The 22,633-nt window shown below is 43.0% G+C and overlaps 1 pseudogene across 1 annotated transcript; it reads left to right on the forward strand.

Moving 5' to 3' along the window:
* The first annotated feature begins 11,968 nt into the window (after positions 1-11,968).
* On the forward strand, positions 11,969-17,896 carry LOC147003372 (cytochrome P450 2A12-like; annotated as a pseudogene). Its single transcript, XR_015047991.1, has 8 exons — positions 11,969-12,180; positions 12,473-12,635; positions 13,717-13,866; positions 14,078-14,457; positions 15,140-15,275; positions 15,723-15,910; positions 16,424-16,565; positions 17,525-17,896. The product of XR_015047991.1 is annotated as a cytochrome P450 2A12-like (transcript).
* Positions 17,897-22,633: the final 4,737 nt, after the last annotated feature.

Here is a 22,633-nt window from a genome sequence, read left to right on the forward strand (position 1 = left end):
GGAATATTCAGGTCAAATCCACTCCTTACACTCTTGGTACCCTTCTAGTTTTTCTCCAGCTTGAACTCACTCTTCTTTGGCTCAGACCTAAGGTGGAGAAGGGGAACCCTGGCTATTCTCTTGGTTTCAGACCTTTGGAAGTGACCCAGTGCCCTAAGTGTTCTTCTGTCATTCATCACTTAGCAGGTTGATTGCTAGTGACCAACTGAGTTGTCAATTTTTAAACGGTAGAAATATTTAGGAAAGTAAGGCTGGAGAGAGACTGAGAAACAATGGTACAGACGTCATGTTGGAGGAAGTCAGAGAAAAGTAGAGATGGTGTTTCTGAGATAGATAACAGAGCTCTTTAAAAATTACTTTTATGTGTACCGAGTGTTCTACCTGCATGGGTGTCAGAGTGGTATCAGTAACCACGGAGGCCAGAATAGGGCATCAGATCTACTGGGACTGTAGTTACATGGTTATGAGCTGCCATGTAGATGCTGGGATTGAATGCCCCCCCTGGAACTCTGGGAGAGCAGCCAGCACTCTTATCCACTGAGCCATCTTTCCAGCCCTTAGACACAATGAGTGTTAGGCAACAAGATCCCATCTCTTCATTATGAACCTTAATATTTTCTAGAGGAATCTCATCCCTCAGTCCTTTTCACTCAGGCTGCATAAAGTTCCATCTCAGCTGGGTACCACATGCTGATAATCCAAGACATCAGAAAGCAGGCCTGAGAGGACCACCACAGAGTTGAGACTTGCCTGGCCTACACAGCAAGTTTCAGGCCAACTAGGGATACATAACAAGGACTTATCACAAAACACCACCGTAACCCTCGCTTCTGTTCTGCACAGGTGAGAGAAGGTCACAGGAAAGCTAGGTCACCTGTTCCACAGATGTGAATGACAAGGACAGGCAATGTTAAGGGGTATGTTACACCCATGCATCAGCCTGAGACAGTGAGGTAGGATACTTGGCCCTCCTGCTGTGATGCAAGACAAGTCGCCTATATTCTCAGAGCTGCAGCCTCCTCTTTTGTAAGATGGGAGTCATAGCACAACCTCACCCAAGAAGTGTGAGTACTAAATAAGTGGATTTCACTAAACCTTTAATACACTGGCTGCGATCTCAGTCTGTCCATCCTCCTGAGACTGAGCAGTGGACAGAACAGTGGTGCTGAGTGGTAATGTATGAGGTTTATACTGAGGGACTGATCTGAGTGGTCCACTGTTCCCCCCTCCCCCAAGTGTGATTTCATCTTGCTTGCTTGGCTTTGAACCTCCTGCCATGCTCCCTAGCTTCTGGGCTTACCTCCAGCATTTGGATGAGGAAGGAGTCGATGAAGTCCCTTTGGGAATTGGGATCCAGCGTGCGCTGATTGTGTTCCACTTTCTTGGTTATGAAGTCCTCCAGGCCCTGCAGCTCCTTAAAGGCCTGTTGCTGGGGCCCTGGCAGGTGTTTCCTCACAGAAGAGAACATCTCATAGAGCTGAGGGTAGAAAAGGGAGGAAAAATCAAGGAAGCTGTTGGCATAAAATCCAAGAGGTGGCCTCTGTCTTCAGGCAAGGGACTTCTCTGTCATTTGTCCTGGAGTTTAGATAACCAGGTGGTGCAAGGTGGCAACATAGTTTAAGTGTGATGGCTATTATCCAATATTTTAAGTGAGGTGGATTTGGTTGCATATGTGGGTTTGGGGTTCTTGAGTGTGGCTGCATTGGATGACATCAGTTGCTGGGTTGAAGTTACATCTGTAGATCCTTAAGTATTTGGGTGACTTTAGCTGGAGGCAGCTGTTCATATACTAGCAGGATTTGGACTGGTGAAGGTTAACAGGTTTTCCAGTATTAAACCAGTCCTGGATAGTCACATTAGCTGAATTTTACACTCAATCTAGGTGTCCAAAAACAACGTAATAAAGGAGGAAATGTGTGGAAGTTTCCCAGCATCATTCAAAAAAGTGACAGGAAATATATCTATCTATCTATCTATCTATCTATCTATCTATCTATCTATCTATCTATCTATAAAATCACTGAACTATTTTTCCTCCATTAAAAATAATGTTATGGAATTTCCAGGAAAGTAGGTACAATGGGAGATCATCACATCAAACAAGTCTAAATCAGCATTAGATATCGTGTGTATGTGTTCCTTCAATCTGTGGTACTGATGTCAAATCACATGTGTACATATGTATGCACATATATGAACATGGATATCACTTGAAAATAAAACAGTCTTATAGACAAACAGGACTAACAGGAGGAGGTGTGAGAAAGGGAAGGTAGGGGTGTGAGGGTGACTATGCTCAATACACAATATACACTCATCCAAATTATTTTTTAATTTCTATTTTAAGCAGTGCTGACATTCATGTGTTCACCTGCTCTGTCATTCAAATGGCTTCACAGATGGCCCTACTTAGGTGTGTGAATGAGCTGTGTTGGAAGACCCTTAGGTATTTGGTGGACACTCTGTGTAGAAATTTTGCTTAGAGCCGCAGATGTTTGGGTAGTTCCATGGCTGAGTAAGGGGTACTCATCTACGTACTCCAGTGGGCTAGCTCGGATATCTTTGCAGATGGCACATGCTATGAGTGAGCTGGGTTCTGCAGCACCAGATGCCCAGAAACTGAAGAGGGGAGGAATATTCAGCGGACCTGTCCCATGGTGATCTTGTGTTAGAGATTAAAATGAATTGTGGTGGTAACATGTACCCAGCTGAAAGAGCTGAGTGGCTCTCTCTCTCTCTCTCTCTCTGTGTGTGTGTGTGTGTGAGAGAGAGAGAGAGAGAGAGAGAGAGAGAGAGAGAGAGAGAGAGGTGGGGGGGAGAGGGGGAGGGAGAGGGAGAGGGAGAGAGGGAGAGGGAGAGGGAGAGAGGGAGAGGGAGAGAGGGAGGGAGAGGAAGAGAGGGAGAGGGAGGGAGAGAGAGAGAGGGAGGGGGAGGGATAGGGAGGGGGAAGGAATAAGAGGGAGGGGGAGGGGGATGGAGAAGGAGAGCGAGAGGGAGAGGGAGAGAGGGAGGGGGAGGGAGAGGGAGACAGACTCAGGGTTTTGGATTCAGGCTCAGCTGTTGAGAGTGTCTGTGTATTGACATTTGTTCTTGAGCAACCTGTAGGGATAGTTTGAAGGTACTTGCTGGAAGCACTTTGGGAGTGAGCTGGCAGCAGAGGTAGGGGGCATGGTAGGACAAGGTTGAAACAGGTTACCTGCCCCATGGAGGTAGCAGTGAACTGGAAGCTTCCAAGCATCATTCTAAGCAGTGACAGGAACTCTTTGTCCTCATAGTCAAAGCGGTCCCCGAAGACGATTGAGCTAATGACATTGGAGACTGTTCAGCTAAGGTAGAAGGTGGTGTCAATGAAAGCACGTACGGGTGGGGAGAAGGAGGAGAAAGGAGAGGGAGACATTGGAACTAGGCACAAAGCATTGCCTAGGTGTTAGCATCAGATACTTTGAATCAGAGAATTAAAAAAGGGCACTGGCTACAGTGCTGAGCCAAAACCCCAGACACTAGATTGCACAGTGGGTACCAGCATGCTCTTCCTTGTTTGTTTCTATCCGGGGACACGGTATGGTGCTGCTTTGGCTGTCTATCCCTTGATAGGTCCTGAGAACTTGTGGTGCTCTGCTTATCGTTCGTCTTCCAAAATGAATCGATGGGAAGGCCCACCTCCTCTTGGATGTGCTCCTTAATGCCACGCTTGCCCACGCTGAAGTTCCCCAGCGTGGCAATAGAGAAGTGTCTTAGCTGTTTGGCTCGCTCCCTCCTGCTGAAGGCTATGCCTGGGAAGGTGAGTGAGAAGCCAGAAGTCAGAGAAAAGGAGCGTGGCTGGCCACTGAACTCTTGCGCTGTTCCCCTAACAGGAGGGCAAGAAGGAGAAAGATGCACACAGATCATTAGAAATGCAAATGCAAAACACAAGAAGGCACCAAGAAAACTACAGATAAAAGAGAGCGAGTAACGGGACAGTAAGAAGAGGAAGTTTACTTCAAATCTTTGCTCTCACCCAATAAGCTTTAAAGTTCTGGGGAGCAGCTGTTGCTCCAGAACATTCAGAGGCACTATCTCTTTAATATTTTGGGTTTTAGTTATGCTATAAAGTTGTGGTACAGAAAATCTAGAACAAAAAATGGATTTGCTTCAAAATTATATTTTCAAAAGCTTCCAGTAGATATTAATTGCCTAAGACCTCACCTTAAGGTCTTAAAGTGACTTAAACCTTTGTTAGATGTTATCTTGAGAGACACTAATTAACCAGTAAAGAACAAAAGGCTTTCCAGGAAATAAAGAATGCTTTTATAATTGTTATCAATTATAATCAATGGTAATTAAATATTAGCTGCTTATTTTAGTTATGGTTATTAAATGTGCCCACAGCAATTCTTTGGCAAGAGAAACATTATTGTAAAATCATCTTTCTTTACTTCCTGGCTGACTGTTGGCCTACACGGAGGGCCAGTTGGTCAGCTGCTGGCTGCTGTGGGGTGGGGCTGCTTTCCCTGAGCAGTGATGGCGTGGGACGGTGCCAAGAAGTGGGCGCCTTTGTAATGGACTCAGCAGCGGGCCTGAGGAGGCCTTAGCTCCAGTTGCGTGCCATGGCCCCCATGGCACCCGCTGGGGGTGGCCGTATTTTTCCTGCTGGGGCTCAGGGTGCTCTGCTGCCTCTGCTCAGGCTTCCTGGCCGGCTGCTTCAGCCTCTTTGGCCTGGGCGGGCCCGTGGTGGGGAGGCCGAGGTGGTGTTCACCTCAAAGCAAAGTTTTGACATCCTATTAAGGTTGCTGTGGTGCTAATTAAGAATTGTAAGACAAATTCGTATATTTTGGAAAAAAAAATAACAAAAATTGTGTCTTAAAAACCTGACAAAGTGTCTGTTCCTTGTTCCAAACAGCAATTAATTTGGTTATTACAAAATATTGATATTTGGCCTATTGCATACCATCATTTTAAATAAAATTGATAATCACTATTCTAAAGATAAGTTAAAAATTGTTTTTCTGCTTGCTTTTGTACCTTTTATAAATTCATGCATTCATGCATCCCGTTTACTGTGTTTAAAAACAGCCCTTCTATGGGAATAAATGTATATGTGAATTGGATCACACGCTTATTCTTTTGAGTTTCCTCCTCCTTCAGCACAGATAATTAAATTGTGTGCTATAGATGGTGTTTTAAAATGTTGAATAATCAAGCTTTAATTTGTATATTTATCAATATATATCTTAGATTTTACAATTGCTTAAAATTGTTCATCCTTCAGATACTATAAATTCTCAAATTTGCAATTGTTTATGCATATACAACTCATAAGAGAAATTGCTGTTCTTTTTAGAAGACTGTTTTTGCACATTTAAAAATTTGTGCTAGATTGCCTGGACAAGACCTTAAGGCAAGGCCATGCTAGATTTATATCCTAGGCAGATTACAAGCCTTACATAAGAATAATTGGCCATATAATCTCATTCTTTATATAATCAAAACAGTAATGGCTTAAGATAATATTTTGGTATTTTTAGAGAATGTGCATGTCAAATTGTAAAAAAAAAAAAAAAGTTCTTAGTGTCCTCAGTTCCTACCTGTTTCCACATAATGCTATTAATTCTTGAGGACTTAATCAGTTGCTGCAAATGGATGTAACTCATTATGCGGAATTTAGAAAATTAAAATATATACATCTTTGTATTTACACTTGTTCAGGATTTCTTTTTGCTTCTCTACATACGGGAGAGGCCTCTAGAAATGTAATTGATCATTGTTTACAAGCCTTTAATGCTATTTTACTTCATTTTGTAAGGAATTTGGTATCAAGCATAAAACTGGAATTCCTTATAACCCTATGGGACAAGGAATTGTTGAATGTGATCATCGCACTTTGCAAAAATGGCTTTTAAAGACAAAACAGGGGCAGTTATTACCCCCCCCCCCCAAGTCACCAAAAGCACATCTTGCTTTTGTCTTGTTCGTTTTACTTTATTTTGCAAACTGATGTTAAAGGTCAGTCTGCAGCAGATCGCCACTGGCATCCAGTTACTTCCAGTTCTTATGCCATGGTTAAATGGTGGGACTCATTAACTAATACGTGGAATGTTCCAGACACCATCTTAATCTGGGGAAGAGGTTCTGTCTGTGTTTTTTCACAAAAAGAAGACGGAGCACTATGGCTGCCTCAAAGACTGGTTCGTCAAGTGGACACAGATCCTGAATCTTCTAGTAAGTATGATTCTAACCTCATTGATGGCTAAAAATTCTTTTTAGCCAAAAAAGTTAATTTGGGGTACAGCCTCCACTTTCAGAGAACTTTTGGCTTCTCTGCTAATTCTCAAAGCCAGCTCCCCCACACCGGGAGGTCAGAGTCTGATCTTGAACATTGCTAATTTGCAACTGAATAAAGTACCTGGACTTCCACAAAGAAGCTTTTATTCTGTTGCTTTTCAACTATCTCAATTTTGTTTTTCAAGCAGGTCAGTCTCTCCTTTTACAGCCTGATTTCAGCAAGCATGCAGCCTTGCCTCCAGCAAGTGCAGGTGGCAGAAATTCGTCAATATGAAGAAGCATATTAAGTATATATTGTGGCTTTGGTCTGATCTGGGAATAAGGTGTGCTATGAGGGCCAGACAGTCAATGACGGGCAACCAGGTTTTGGGGCCATATCAGTCTAAGACAGAGGTACATGCCAAGAGGCCGTGGTTTGTTAATAATACACCACAGAGCCATGTTTGTGTAAAATAAACAAACAAGCTGCACGTATGCTCCTTGATGGATAAGAATGGCTCCGGAAAATCTGAGATTTCCTAAGCCAGGAGCGGGCACCAGCCACCATAACTCCCAGGCAGGACTATGGAGCATAAATAAAGTTTGTGTCTTGGTCCAGCAATTTTTATTATATAATCAGGGGTGGGGGGAAATTGTAGCCTCCCCCAGCCTGAAGCAGGCTGGTACAGACCTTATTGCCACTGAGGTGGGGCCACCTGCGGTGCAGCTTTCTGACTTGGCTAGCTTCATTTGAAGTGTCAACTGTCCTGAGATTCTGCTCCCTGAGGAGAGGCTGAACCTGTCTTCTTGAGACATTCCTGAATAAACAACAGCCTGGTGACCAAGTGCTGACAGCGTGGTGGTATGGCAACAAAGCACCAAGGATGGACTGGTTAGGGGGAGGGGGCGGATGGGCCTTCCCCCTTATAAGCACAGTCTCTTAGTATACCCTTGGACCTTGATCAGAGAAAAATTTGCCTTGGCTTCATTATTCTTTTCTCACAGTCTGTCTCTTTGAGCCCCAGTCAGCCTTCTGGAAATACCCGGTTTATGTCGGCCGTGGGCTGGCTTACTACAGCATATATGTTCAGAACTAAGAGTGCATCTTGGTAGATTTTACCTTTGATGAGTATGAAGTGTCCTTCTTTGTCTTTTTTTAATAACTTGAGGTTGAAAGTCAATTTTATTCGATATTAGGATGGCTACTCCAGGTTGTTGCTTGGGACCTTTTGCTTGGAAAATTGTTTTCCAGCCTTTTACTCTGAGGTAGTGTCTGTCTTTGTCCCTGAGGTGAGTTTCCTATATGCAGCAAAATGTTGCATCCTGTTTATGTAGCCAGTCTGTTAGTCTATGTCATTTTATTGGGGAATTGAGTCCATAGATATTAAGAAATATTAAGGAAAAATAATTGTTGTTTCCTGTTCTTGTTAGAGTTGGGATTCTGTTCATGTGACTGTCTTCTTTTAGGTTTGTTGAAGGATTACTTTCTTCCTTTTTCAAGGGTATAATTTTCCTCCTTGTGTTGGAGTCTTCCCTTTATTATCCTTTGAATGGCTAGATTCATGGAAAGATATTGTGTAAATTTGGTTTTGTCCTGAAATAGTTTGGTTTCTCCATCTATGGTAATTGAGAGTTTTGCTGGGTATAGTAGCCTGGACTGGCATTTGTGTTCTCTTAGGGTCTGTATGACATCTGTTCAGGATCTTCTGGGTTTCATAGTCTCTGGTGAGAAGTCTGGTGTAATTCTCATAGGTCTGCCTTTATATGTTACTTAACCTTTTCCCTTGCTGCTTTTAGTATTCTATCTTTATTTAGTGCATTTGTTGTTCTGATTATTATGTGTAAGGAGGAATTTCTTTTCTGGCCCAGTCTACTTGGAGTCCTGTAGGCTTCTTTTATGTTCATGGGTATCTCTTTCTTTAGGTTAGGGAAGTTTTCTCCTATAATTTTGTTGAAGATAATTACTGGTCCTTTAAGTTGAAAATCTTCGTTCTCATCTATACCTATTATCCCTAGGTTTGGTCTTCTCATTGTGTCCTGGATTTCCTGGATGTTTTGAGTTAGGATCTTTTTGCATTATGCATTTTCTTTGAGTGTTGTGTCCATGTTTTTTATGAAATGTTCTGCACCTGAGATTCTCTCATCCATCTCTTGTATTATGTTGGAAATGCTTGCATCTATGGCTCATGATTTCTTTCCTAGGATTTCTATCTCCAGAGTTATCTACCTTTGTGAATTCTTTATTGTTTCTACTTCCGTTTTTAGATCCTGGATGGTTTTGTTCAATTCCATTGAAAGACCCCCGGAGGGCAGACACTCACTCAAGCCTCGGGACAGCCGCGCACCCAAGAAGACACTGAGACTGAACTTAAGATGTAGAGGGTAAGATTTAATACAGCAACGACAAGAAAGCACATAAAAAGCACATATACCAGAGTTCTGGGGTCGAAACTCATACACCCAGCATGGTGTAGAGGAGAATCGACGCCCGGCCCAAATTTTTACAGGCTTTTATAGGAAAAAGCCAGGGGAAAAGTACAAGTTTTACGTCACCAAGGGGTCATGTCCTATGGCAATGTACCCAATCTATTGGAACATTCTGGGGTAGTACCAGGAGGCCCCTATCTCAAAAATGTTCTTGGAACAGTCCTCAGTTAGGAGGGGTAGGACTAGGTTTGTTCCAGGAGACCCTTATCTAAAAATGTTCCTGGAACAGTTTTCAATTGGGAGGGGGTCGGACTCTGGGGTAAAGAGTTCAGGAATGTACTCTGAGGTAAAAAGTTCAGGAGTGTTCCGGGAACAGTCCCTAGATGGGAGGGGTAAGAGGACTCTGAGCTGAAGAGTTCATGGAGAGTTCAGGTGTCCAGTTATTTTCCTCTTTCACCATCACCTGTTTGATTGTGTTTTCCTATAATTCTTTAAGTGTTTTTTGTGTTTTCTCTTTAAGAGCTTCTCCTGTTTAGCTGTGTTCTCCTGTATTTCTTTAAGGGAGTTATTAATGTCCTTCTTAAAATCCTCTACCAGCATCATGAGATATGATTTAAAATCCAAATCTTGCTTTTCCAGTGTGTTAGGGTTTCCAGGACTCGCTGTGGTGGGAGTACTGGGTTCTGATGATGCTAAATAGTCTTGGGTTCTGTTGGTTAGATTCTTGCATTTGCCTTTTGCCATTTGGTAATCTCTGGTGTTAGATATTCTTGCTGTGTCTGCCTGGAGCTTGTTCCTCCTGTGAGTCTGTAAGCCTGTGTCAGCACTCCTCGGAGACTGGCTCTCTCCTAGCAAGACCAGTGTACAGAGGGCTGCAGAAGAGCCCCACCTCCTGGCTGCAGATGTAGGCCCATAAGACCTGTCCCAGCTGCTCTGCTGCTTCTGCAGCCTGTGCACTTCTGAATGGACCTGCCTTAGAGAGGCACCAGAGAGAAAATGGAGATCTCCCCTGAGTCCTGGGGTCAGAGTACTCCAGTTAGTGCACTTAACCACTGAGCCAAATACGCTTATCTGATCTTACTACCTCCTCTGAGCCCAGTGACAAGTACTTGCCAAATTTCTATAAGAGACACCAAGAGCTCTCCACAGTGGTATAACTCTGAATGGACCACTATCAAAGGTGTCCCAGCAACCCACAGTGAGCCCTTTCTAGGATCAAGTGGAAGTCAATCTCAACTCGTATCTGATGCTTGCATACAAAGCTGCTAGGACCATCCTCAGGAATCACATGGTGCCACATCCTCAGGCCCCACCTGATGCCACCCTTATACTTAATGAAAGCAACTGCCAAGCCCCTTTGGCACCAGAAGTAGAAAGCTAAGTTTTACTCATTCAATACCAACTTCTTTCCTACTATAGTGTCTACCTATGTCGCTGATTTCCTTGGTCTATCTGATATCATAACTGCCAGTAGATCTCTCTGCCCACTTATGATGACGTTCTCAACACTCATCTGCCTCTAGCCTTGGTCCTCATGTATCTCCCAGGGAAGGCAGTGCCAGATAATGGAGTAATCATAATGAAGTCACCATTGAAACAGCCCTGTTGGCACTAAGACCCAAATGACCAAGCACACATTAACTTAACCTTCCCAGAATACAACATGTTCACCACAAGGTTGTTGTCCTTATCAGACCTTAAATAACTGAGTTTGGTGGTACAGTTCAGCAGGTAAGACCCACCAAGCTTGATGTTCACAGTTAAATGCTAAAGTCCACATGATCAAAAAAGAGAATCAAGTCCCTAGAAGTTTTGTTTTGACCTCCACTTATACACAGTGGCACATGCACATGTAATGTATACACACACACACACACACACACACACACACACACAAATAAATAAATAAATAAATAAATACATACATACATAAATAAATGTTGGATTTTTTTGGTTTTGATTTTGAGACAGGATTTCTCTTTGTAACAAGCGCTGGCTATGCTAGACTTGCTTTGTAGACCAGACTGGCCATGAACTCAGAGATCCACCTGCCTCTGCCTCCTGAATGCTTGGATTAAAGGTATGTGACACCACACACAGAAATGTTGAACTTTTTTTAAAAGAAATTCAGTAAAATAAGATCAGCATGGTTATTTGCTCCTCCTCTTCTCATAGCTTCAGTATTCCAGGGTCAGCCTATGCTCTCCATACTGGAGTTGTCCTAAATTTCTGTCATAAATCTTTCCTTTGCCTACTAAGAGCAGGCCCTGAAAAACCAAGAAATGCTGCTTTAAAACATCTTATGCACCTTCAAAGGGAACTGTCACTTCACAAGCACCCACTGTGCACAGCTTGTATGGCAATTAAGATACAGGATGCCCACAGACTTGGGTTAGGGAGCTTGACCCAAAGGTCTTTCACCAATGTGCTCCATGCCTGACCTGTGTCCTGTGGGAAACATGGATACTAATTACAGAAGTGACTGGTATCCCAGTGAGCTACCATAAGGGTCTTAATGGGAACTCAGTAGGAGTCTTTGCCAATTAGAAGCCTTCTGACAGCTGGGGATTCCCAATATTGGTAGTTCAAGCTGTTATTTCACAAAAGTTCTATAAGTCCTTCACTAACGTTCTAGGTTATTCTCCTCTAGTCTGTGAAAATATCTGATAAAATATAGCTGTGGTGTTCTACCCTTTTCCAAGCCATGCATAGGCAGGAAAAGGTGCTCACCCTAACCTGAAGTTGAGGCTCCTTTTAGAAATCTGTGCACCCATCAGTGGTGGCACATGCCTTTAATCCCAGTGCTCAGCAGGCAGAGGCAGGGGGATTGCTGTGAGTTCAGGGCCAACCTGGTCTATAGAGTGAGTCCTAGGATAGCCAGAGCTACACAGAGAAACTCTGTCTGTAAGAGAAAGAAAGAAGAAAGGAAGGAAGGGAGGAAGGAAGGAAGGGAGGGAGGGAGGGAGGAAAGGAGGGAGGGAGGGAGGGAGGGAGGGAGGGAGGGAGGGAGGGAGGGAGGAAGGGAGGGATATAGTGGGAAGGGGTGACAAGGAGGGAGGCAATGAGCCTCTTTGACTCTATCAAATCCATGGGGCACCACAACCCAGCAAGGCTTTAAGTATTTCAAATTAAGCCTAGCATCCAGAGGTCTTCCTCTTTGCCCATGTTGTGGGTGTTGCAACACAGACAGATTCCATGTAAGGAGATAGGTTTGGAATCCAAAAGACTCAACTAAGTAAATAGAAGCAAAGGCCATCTTCTGCCCCTTCTGTCCCTGGGAGTATAAAGGCAGTATCTCAGCCTCGGCTATCAGCCTGTCAGTCCTCACTGGCCACCATGCTGGGCTCAGGGCTGCTCCTGGTAGCCATACTGGCCTTCCTGTGTGTCATGGTCTTGGTGTCTATCTGGCAGCAGAAAATCAGGGGGAAGTTGCCCCCAGGACCCATTCCTTTGCCTTTCATTGGAAATTATCTGCAACTGAATAGAAAAGATGTCTACAGCTCCATCACACAGGTATCACTGGATGAGGGGATGGATGAGACATAGCACACAGACAAGAGTCTATGTGATTTCAGATGTTTTGTGTCAGAAAATTCACAGAATAATCCAAAGTCTCTTACTAGTGGGGTTTAGAAGGTCCTGGAGCTATTTCAAGTCTTTGGTTTGTTGTTTGTTTGTTTGTTTGTTTGCTTGCTTGTTTGTTTGTTTTCAAGCATTTGTTTGTAGTATATCACATAATCTGACCTCTGTACTGGTCCAGGTAAGTGAATAAGTCCTCTAACAGTCCCCATTTATCCCACATCAGCTCCAAGAGCACTATGGCCCTGTGTTCACCATCCACCTTGGGCCTCGCTGGGTTGTGGTGCTTTATGGATATGATGCAGTCAAAGAGGCTTTGGAGGACCAAGCTGAGGAGTTCAGTGGACGAGGCGAAGTGGCCACCTTTAATACACTCTTCAAAGGCTATGGTGAGGAGGATCTGAAATCTGTGATTGTAGACAGACTTTTGCTACTTTGTGAGTTCTTCTTTCTTCCACCCTTCACCCTCTTCACCCTTTTAACCTCCTAACACTAGGTAGGAGAGAAAAAGAGAGAGAGGTGAACATGAACAAAATTATTGTTAGACTACTTCCTGCTGATTAGGAGTGATGAGTTCCTTAAGGCAAGTTTAATCTTCACAGTCAGGATATCTAATTTCTTCTTGCTCTTGTTTCTTTGCACAGACTACTTAACGAACCACAACCAGCAGCAACCAACCAACAACCAAAACCCTCCTCTTGGGGCCCTAGCATTTATATAACCTCTGAAGAGTCCCCAGAATTCTAAGTGCTTCCTCCCTTCTGCTTGTTCTTCTTCCATGGCTTCCACCCAGTCTCCTCAGTCCCATTGTCTTTCCTCAAGGTCTCTAGCCCAGTAAATCTAAACCCCACCTATGTCTCTTCCCCTAACTATTGGCTGCTGGCATTTTTATTTACCAATCAGAATTTACTAGGGCAGAGTCCTTCAGGCTAAGTGCAGATTTCAAATCTTAGAGACTAGCACATAGCATTACAATAAACAGTAAAAGACAAAACCTCAACACCCGGGTATGTTTTTATGTAGACAGTTCTTGCTTCAATGGGGATTTGCTGTTTTCAGAAAATGCTAAATATTGGTTGATTTAGCCATTTCAGGGACCCAGAGCAGCTAACCAGCATCTAGAGGAGTGATGGAATTGGTCCAGCTAAAATATTGAGGACTAGTCTCTCTGCCTTCTGAGTCTCTCTGCTTCTTCCAGTTTGTAACTTTCTGTTTCCTTGCCTGTCTGATTTTTTCCAACTTTTTTTTTTTTTTTTTTTTTTTTTTTTAGTTTAGCAGATTTTCTTTTATTAGGTATTTTCTTCATTTACATTTCCAATGCAGGATCTGTGTTTGTATATTCTGTGTTCTTCCCATCACTATCCATCTTTGTCTCTTTTCTTTTCTCTTAGAAGCCTTTTCCAGTGTGGACCTGGTCCTTCCTCAGCCTCAATCTACTTCTCTCCAACCCTCATGTTCTTATCTTTACAGGTGTGGTATTCAGCAATGGGGAATGAGCCAAACAACTCAGACGCTTCTCCATAGCCACACTGAGAGATTTCGGTGTGGGCAAGCGTGGTGTGGAGGAGCGCATCCAGGAGGAGGCAGGCTGTTTGATCAAGATGTTGCAGGGCACTTGTGGTAAGCAAGAGACCCTTAAGTGTTTGGGCAAGGGAAGGAACATCCCCTGCATCAAGAGGGCTGTGGAGAAGGAGGGTGGGGAAGACCACCTACCAAACCATCCCCAAAATCTGGTGCTGAGAGTTTGGTGCCTCACTCCAATGCCCATACCATCTTCTAACTCTTCTCCCTCATAATTCCAATGTCTTCCCAACAATGTCACTCATCTCAGGAGCCCCCATTGACCCCACCATCTACCTGAGCAAAACAGTCTCCAATGTCATTAGCTCCATTGTCTTCGGGGACCGCTTCAACTATGAGGACAAAGAGTTCCTGTCACTGCTGCAGATGTTGAGTCAAATGAACCAATTTGCTGCTTCACCCACAGGGCAGATAACAGACTCCAGCTCTGCCAATTGCCCTTGCAATATCCCACATTGGCCATACCCACAAAGGGCAAGGACCACCCCAAATCTCATACCCACAAACATAAGCTCCCCTCAAAACCAGCCTTTACCCTCAGACAATTAACATTTACATCAGAACCCATGGGAGCTATCCAGTACTCAGAACATAATGATATCTGGATACCTCAAATAGCCTGAGAACAAAGCCCTCTGCTTGGCTCTCTTCCCTGTGCAGGTTTCCCCAGTTTAGTCTCTAACAAATCTTCTGTATGGTCCTCCAAATACATGTCCAGAAATGGTGCCTGTTGGGTCAATCTCCTCCATGAGGAATTTAATCCACAGTTGATGGCTGTTGAGAGAAGAGGAAATCATATTCCTTAGTGGTGTGGCTACTAGTAAATTAGTCTTTCTCAAGTAAAGAAACCTTCACCCATACTCATGCAGCCAAGCCTAGTTATAAGCAATTGCCCACCCCCCCAAAAAAACAAAAAAAAAATAAAATGGGAAAATAGGAAGAAGGCTTATTAAGGATAAGAAAGAGTTCCACAAAGTGGAAAAAAGAAGATAACAGAGGGGAATATGGTTAAAGTGCATTTCACATATATGTCTAAAAAATGAGGACTCAAGGTTCAGTGGGTGTGGAAGGGAATTCATCTGGGAGGGGGAGAGGTGTGAATATATTCACAGTAAAATAAATGAAATTCTCAAAGAATTAATAAAAATATTTATAAAAGAATGACTAGAAAGTTTTAGAAAATTAAAATCCTTAATATTCCCCAAGAGGATGACAAACTGATAGATTTGTGTTCTCTCTCTCTCTCTCTCTCTCTCTCTCTCTCTCTCTCTCTCTCTCTCTCTCTCTCTCTCTCTCTCTTCCCCTCCAGGAGAAAAATGTTAATTCAGAGTTCCACATGAAGAACCTAGTGATGACATCATTGAACCTCTTCTTTGCTGGGTCTGAGACAGTCTGCTCTTTACTACGCTATGGTTTCCTGCTACTAATGAAGCATCCAGATGTGGAGAGTACGGCTGGCTGTGTGGCAGGGAAGAAATTGGGAAACCCAGATGTTCCAACTTTTTCCAACCTGACCTTGACCCTCACTTTTCCCAAGTCCCTGGATGCTCAGATATGCCCTGCTATGCAGAAACAAGAGCATATTAAATGCATAAACAGAGTTCTCACTAACTGTTAAAATATTAGACATTCCCAAATTGATTTCCCACTGGCTGCCAGATCCTTACTCTCTGGTCCCTAGCCTGACTCCTCCTTCTCCTCCCCACCATGATTCTGTCATGAAAAGGATAAAATGACCCTGCCCAACATTTAGGTATGGAAATATGTTTTCAATGGCCTATATGCATGTCACTTACAGAGACATGTACTACATACAGTGTTACACATGTGAACTATTGCACCTGCTTTGAGGCCCCTGGACTTTAAAAAACACCCCAACTCCCCTTGTCTTCCAGCCAAGGTCCATGAGGAGATTGACCGAGTGATTGGCAGGAACCGACAGCCCCAATATGAGGACCATGTGAAGATGCCCTACACCCAGGCTGTGATCAATGAGATCCACAGATCTTCTATCTTTGCTCCTTTGGGCATTCCTCGAAAGATTACCAAGGATACTTCCTTCCGTGGCTTCTTCCTCCCCAAGGTACAGCCATAGCCATCAGGAGGGGCCTTTAGCCCACTTCCTGATGCCTTAGGGCCCCTTTCCATCTACAGTTATCTAACTCCACTCTATTCCCCCAACTACTATGTCAGCCTCACCAGGGTCCTCTGATTAGATAGATTATTGTCACCTCTCCTAGACTTAGTGTCTCTGGAGATTTATCCACATGTCTCCAACTTCTTGTCCCATTGCTTTGAATTCCAAGTTCTATCTGCTCCTCTGTCTTGCTACCTTCCAATATCTCAACTCCTGGGCTGGAGGCAAAGGCCTGGTGTCACTCTAGCAGCCTGTCTCAGAACATGAACCCAATGGAGCTCATATCTCCTACTCCTGGTGGCACACATCACATCTCCTCAAAACTCATACTCCATAATATCCCTTACTCAGGAGACCCCCAACTCTGTGCCTTTCAGATCTCTTCATTTAGAACCTAACACCTTCTGTGGTCCTTTCTCCATTTGTCCATCTTCTTAAACTCCATCTTCCCTCTTCCAGGGCACCGAAGTGTTCCCTATACTGAGTTCTCTGATGACAGATCCAAAGTTCTTCTCTAGCCCCAAAGACTTCAACCCGCAGCACTTCCTGGATGTCAAGGGACAGTTGAAGAAGATCCCTGCTTTACTGCCCTTTTCCATTGGTAAGAAAACACTGGGTTACCAGACCACTGCTCACACCAACAGGGGTAGCTCATGTCAGCTCCCCTCTCTGTGATACAGACTAGCATCAAGCCAACCAGTTGCATCCACTGGACCTCCCAAGGGTCAGACCTCCTGGATGCCTATCAAAGGATCAGTGGGATCAGTGATCTCTTTCAGAGATCAGGGGGGCAGTTTTTAATGCAGTTTTAAATGATTTTTTGTTTCCTTTTTTTAAAAAAATAATTTATTTAATGTGCTTTGGTGTAAAGTTGTCGGATACCTTGGAACTGGAGTTACAGACACTCATGAGCTGCCATATGGGTGCTGGGAATTGAACCTGTGTCCTTTGGAAGAGCAGACAGTGCTCTTAACTACTGACCCATCTCTCTAGCCATATAGTCAGACTCTTTAAAAGAGGACAACAGACAAGTGGTGGTGGTACATGCCTTTAATCCCAGCACTGGAAAAGAAGAAGCAGGTAGATCTGTGAGTTCAACACCAACCTGGGTCTGTGTAAGTTACAGGACAGCAAAGACTACTCAGAGAAAACTCTGACTTAAAAAAACTAAAAATAAATAAATAAATAATAGATAGATGATAGATCGAAAGATAGATAGATGCATATGTACATACATGTGTACTTAGATACATAGATGATAGATAATTAGATGAATAAATGAGTGAGGCCACAGCAGAGCATTCACATTGGAAATATAATTGGTAATTGGTAGAGGAAACATCTTGACTTCTCATTGTTCCAGCCTCCCATGGGTTATCCCACTTTGTGTGTAGGGATATTGGGGTTCTGAGAGACTTAGGATCCTTTCCTAATGATCCCTCACACTCCAGTGTAGAAACCCCTTCTCCCTAAGAGAACATGGCTGCCCACTGGGTACTGAGGCAAGGCATCAGTGAGAGCTGTCTCCATGCCTGTGCTCATTCCCTCTCTCCTCTTCAGGGAAGCGATCCTGTTTGGGATACAGCCTGGGTAAGATGGAGCTGTTCCTGTTCTTCACCATCATCTTGCAGAACTTCCATTTCAAGTTCCCAAGGAAACTAGAAGATATCAATGAGTCTCCCAAACCAGAAGGGTTTACCAGGATCATACCAAAGTACACCATGAGCTTCGTGCCCATCTGATTCTGGGTTGAGCCAAGGTGGGTCAAGAGGGAGGGAGAGACGGAAGTGGTGCCAGAAGGAAGGTGGAGTGAAGAGAGAAGATGAAGACCGCGGGGTTAAGAAGGGGCCACCTGCATGGAAGAAATAGAAAAGACTACTCACCTTGGTAAAATTGTAACAGTAATAATAATAAAAAAAGAAACACACAGTGGGCAGCAGTAACAACAGCTGTCACTCATCCAGCAAGGGTCACTCACCTCTGCAAAACTGTCCCATCCTTCTCTCATTCAGTACTCGAAACAAGAGCAGTGTGTTCCCAAGCCCAGTGTACAGGTGGCAAAGATGAAGCTTACAAATTTGAATCTAAACTGAGGTTTAAAAGACTCAGGTTAGCTAAGTCTGAGGCATGGCACTCTATCCCCAGCATTCAGAGGGAGGAAACATGAAACTCTAGGAGGCCAGCCAGGATTACACAATGAGAACTTATCTCAAAAAAGCAGCAAGAGCACAAAAACAACATCGTTTAAATTGCATTCTCATAGACCATAAGAGTCTAGCACGTACTTAAACACAGATTTGTATCCACAGCCATTTGGTCAGGTTTTTCGTTCTTTTTGTTTTGTTTACCGATTGTGTTTTTCTTTTTGTTTTGTACATCACTGTTAGGAATATTTAACTTGCATTTACTTAGTAGTGTGGGTGGTAGAGCATGCCATGGGTCACATGTGGAAACAAAAGGACAACTTTTGGAAGTGTAGTCTCCCCTTCAATACTTGGATCCCAGAACTCAAATTCAGGTGGTCAACATTGACAGCAAGCACTTTTACCCACCGTCTTAGGGTTTCTATTCCTGCACAAACATGATGACCAAGAAGCACGTTGGGGAGGAAAGGGTTTATTCGTCTTACACTTCCATGCTGTTGTTCATCACCAAAGGAAGTCAGGACTGGAACTCAAGCAGGTCAGGAAGCAGGAGCTGAGCAGAGGCCATGGAGGTATGTTCTTTACTGGCTTGCTTCCCCTGGCTTGCTCAGCCTGCTCTCTTATAGAACCCAAGACTACCAGCTCCGAGATGGTCCCATCCACAAGGGGCCTTTCCCCCTTGATCACTAATTGAGAAAATGCCTTACAGTTGGATCTCATGGAAGCATTTCCTCAACTGAAGCTCCTTTCTCTGTGATAACTCCAGCTGTGTCAAGTTGACACAAAACTAGCCATAAAATCCACTGAGACATCTAACTGCCCATTTAGGCAGGTTAAGCAGTTTCTTCCTTCCTTCCTTCCTTCCTTCCTTCCTTCCTTCCTTCCTTCCTTCCTTCCTTCCTTCCTTCCTTTCTTCCTTCGTTTGTTCCTTCCTTCCTTCCTTCCTTCCTTCCTTCCTTCCTTCCTTCCTTCCTTTGTTTGTTACTTCCTTCCTCTCTTTCAAGATGGTATATATATATATATATATATATGTATATATATATATCTGGGGCATATATATATACATATATACATATTTATACATATATATATACATATATATACACATATATACACATATATACATATATATATGTATATATATGTATATATACATATATATATATATATATATATATATATATATATATATATATAGTAGCTTCCTACAGACACTCCAGAAGAGAGCATCAGATCTCATTACATATGGTTGTGAGTCACCATGTGGTTGCTGAGAGTTGAACTCAGGACCTCTGGAAGAGCAGAGGTCTTAACTGCTCTTAACTGCTGAGCCATCTTTCCAGCTCTCTTTCTCTCATATATGTATGTGTATATTTATATGTATATGTATATGTATGTATATATATAGTCTATCTGCAAGAAATCACAAGACCATATTACAGATGGTTGTGAGCCACAATGTGGTTGCTGGGAATTGAACTCAAGACCTCTAGAAGAGCAGCCCGTGCCCTTAAAAGCTGAGCCATCTCTCCAGCCCCCTAGACAGTTTCTTAATGTCACCCTTTCCTCAAATGAAACAACAAGGACTTGGGGTATTATTATATACCCAGAATAACCCTGTCTGACGTGTTTTTCCATAGCCCTGGCAGGCACTGATCTGGCTCCAACACATACTTTCCAACAGTCTTGGTTTCTCCTATACACCTTAGTCACCTGAACACCTGTTGTGCCTCACCCCCTGTGAAAGGTAAGGCCACTGTGTCTGACTTAGTCTGAGAGATAAAAATCACTTGGACAGAAATCCAGGAGAACATTAAATTATCATAGATCAGCAAGGATGTGTGTGTTCATGCATAGAGTGCACATGGCTGTGTGATTGCCCATATGCCCATGTACTCTGCATGAGTTTCATGGGTCTCTGGGGCACAGTTAAAGGGCACAGATAAAAGTCTTTGAATCTCCTGCCTGCTCCCACATGATTCAGTGTAAAACCTATACATCGGACTGGGATCCTTTTCTTCATAAACTAAATGCTGCATATAGGAATGAAGAGATATCATATTAAAGAGATTGCCACTTGTGATAGCTATTCTTGGCTGTCAACTTGGCCATATCAGGAATTAACTAACGCCTAAGGACTGGGCACACCTATGAGGAATTTTTCTTGACTGAATCATTTGAAATGAGAAAACACATTCTAAATTCAGATCTTTGGAGGTGAAAAGGTTTATCTTAAATCTAGGCCATGCCTTCTATGGCTGCCTATATAAACAACATGGAAGAAGGAAGCTCTTGCTCTTTGGCTGTTTGGCAGGTCTCATTCTCACTGGCAGGTCTATTCCTTCACTGGCATTAGAAACTACTTCTCTGGGATTCCAGCACATGTAGAAGACGACCTGAGACATCCAGCCTCATAAACTAAACAACTAGTGTATTTGTGGACCCTTTGATGGAAGACAACCATTGTTGGATTTGCTGAACCATAGCTTCTAATCCAATCATATATTATATATACACACATATATATCATACATATAGAATAGATGTTTGTATTTATATATTATACATCTAATTTATATATTTATGTTACACATATAATATAATATAATATAAGTAACATAATAGAGAGAGTGTGTTGTGTGATTCATTCTATCAGTTCTGTTTCTCTAGAGCAGTGGGTCTCAACCTTCCTAATGCTGGAACCCTTCATACTGTGGTGAAGCCCAACCACAAGATTATTTCATTACTACGTCATAACTGTATTTTTTCTAGTTATGAATCACAATGTGAATATCTGATATACAAGAAATCTAATGTGTGACCCCTATAGGACTTGTGGTCCACAGGTTGAGAACCACTGCCTAGCGAACCCTGAGTAATACATAAATGGTTCTAGAGTAACTGAAGTATAAGGACAGATTTTTAAATATCTGGAACAAGCTTTTAACTTTCCAACACCTATAGTTACCGAAGTCTCTCATAGAAGCTTGGAAAATACAGAGAGCCCAAGATGTGTGCTATTTAACAAACTCTGAAGACAAATGTATTTGATTATCCTAATTCACCTATTGTGAGATGCAAGGAATCTAGTTATTCTGTACATAAAACTTTTGACAATTTGTGGGAAAGTAAGGAAATGATGATGTGGATTGGTTGCTTCTAGGATCTCTGGATAAATTGACAAAGGGGAAAAAAAAAAAGCTCTATGATAAAATTAACCAATTTCTAGCATCTCAGAACACTGTGAAGGGAAACAACTAAGTTATAATATTGACCAGCTCCAGGTGCACATAACCAGTCTAAAGGATTCTGAGTGCAGCCTGGAAAAGGATCTTTCACCAGCCAGCCCTCACTAGCCCACCCCAGAGGTCAAGATGCAGAAAACCAAATCAAAGTCCTCTTTATAAATTTGGCTGAATGACAATGAAATTTCAAGCCACAGCCTTGAGTGCATAGGCGGTTAAAGACAAGACATTGATTTAGTAGAGAATGGGATCCTGTAACTTGGGATGGAGCTGGATGGGAGGATCCCCTTGAGGCTGAACCCTCAGATTCTCAAGGGCTTATCTCACTCAAGGAAAGAGTCTTTCTACCCTCAGCATAAGATGCACCCCTATCCACACCCCCTCCTTCTGATTGAAGAAATTAATCCTCCATTGTCTTCATTGACTTTCCCTGAAGGAAATCCCAGGCAAGACACACTGATGGCCTTCAGGACCCACCAATAACTACCTCAAACCCCATAACCAGACTTAAAGCAAATCAGGCTCCTAGATGGGAGGTAGAAAGGTGTGCCACGTGACTAAAGAGAATAATGAATTTGCTAATTCATTCAAGCAGAAGTCTGGGAAATCTATGTAGGAATGAATTTCAAGGGTGTGGAATCAGTATTTAAGGGTGTGGAAGAAAGATAAAACTGGATCAGCTTGATCTATTGATAATGCTATGGCATTCGAATACACTGGGAAAGATGAAAAACTTAGAGTCAATTCAAACTTAGATTAAATGAGTTTGTTTTTACAAACGACAACAGCATTAAAGCCAACAGCATGCTGTGCAGAAGTGGAAATAGGTAGACTTTATAAAGGCACACATCAGAAAGCTGTGTGGCATCCACAGCTGAGCAGGAAACTGTTTTACTTCCTTCAGGTTTTTTTCTTTCCCACTATATAGTAAGAAAAAGACCCTTTTGTCCTTTTCCCATTGCATAAGCATAAGCATATGCAGGGTTTACAGAAGCAAAGACAGTGTTAATAATTCACAGTCCATTGTATCTTATCTCACCTGCAGGCCACTAGGGTCTCCTAGGCACTCCAGAGCAAAAGGTCAATAGGCCTTAAGAGATGTCTGGGTCCACAGTAAGTCTCTTTAGTCTTCACAGGGGACCTGTGTCAGTTATTACCCAGGTCTGAGCACTGATGGCCTGATGACTTGGAAAGTGCAGTTCATTGCTAGGCAGTTCATTGCAAAAAGAGAGGGCTGTCATGGTTAGGGCTAGCTATCACATACCCACAATACGGAACCT

This window comes from Mus caroli, unplaced genomic scaffold, assembly GCF_978045245.1.
Source record: "Mus caroli unplaced genomic scaffold, Mus_caroli_1 scaffold_8, whole genome shotgun sequence".
NCBI lineage: Eukaryota > Metazoa > Chordata > Mammalia > Rodentia > Muridae > Mus > Mus caroli.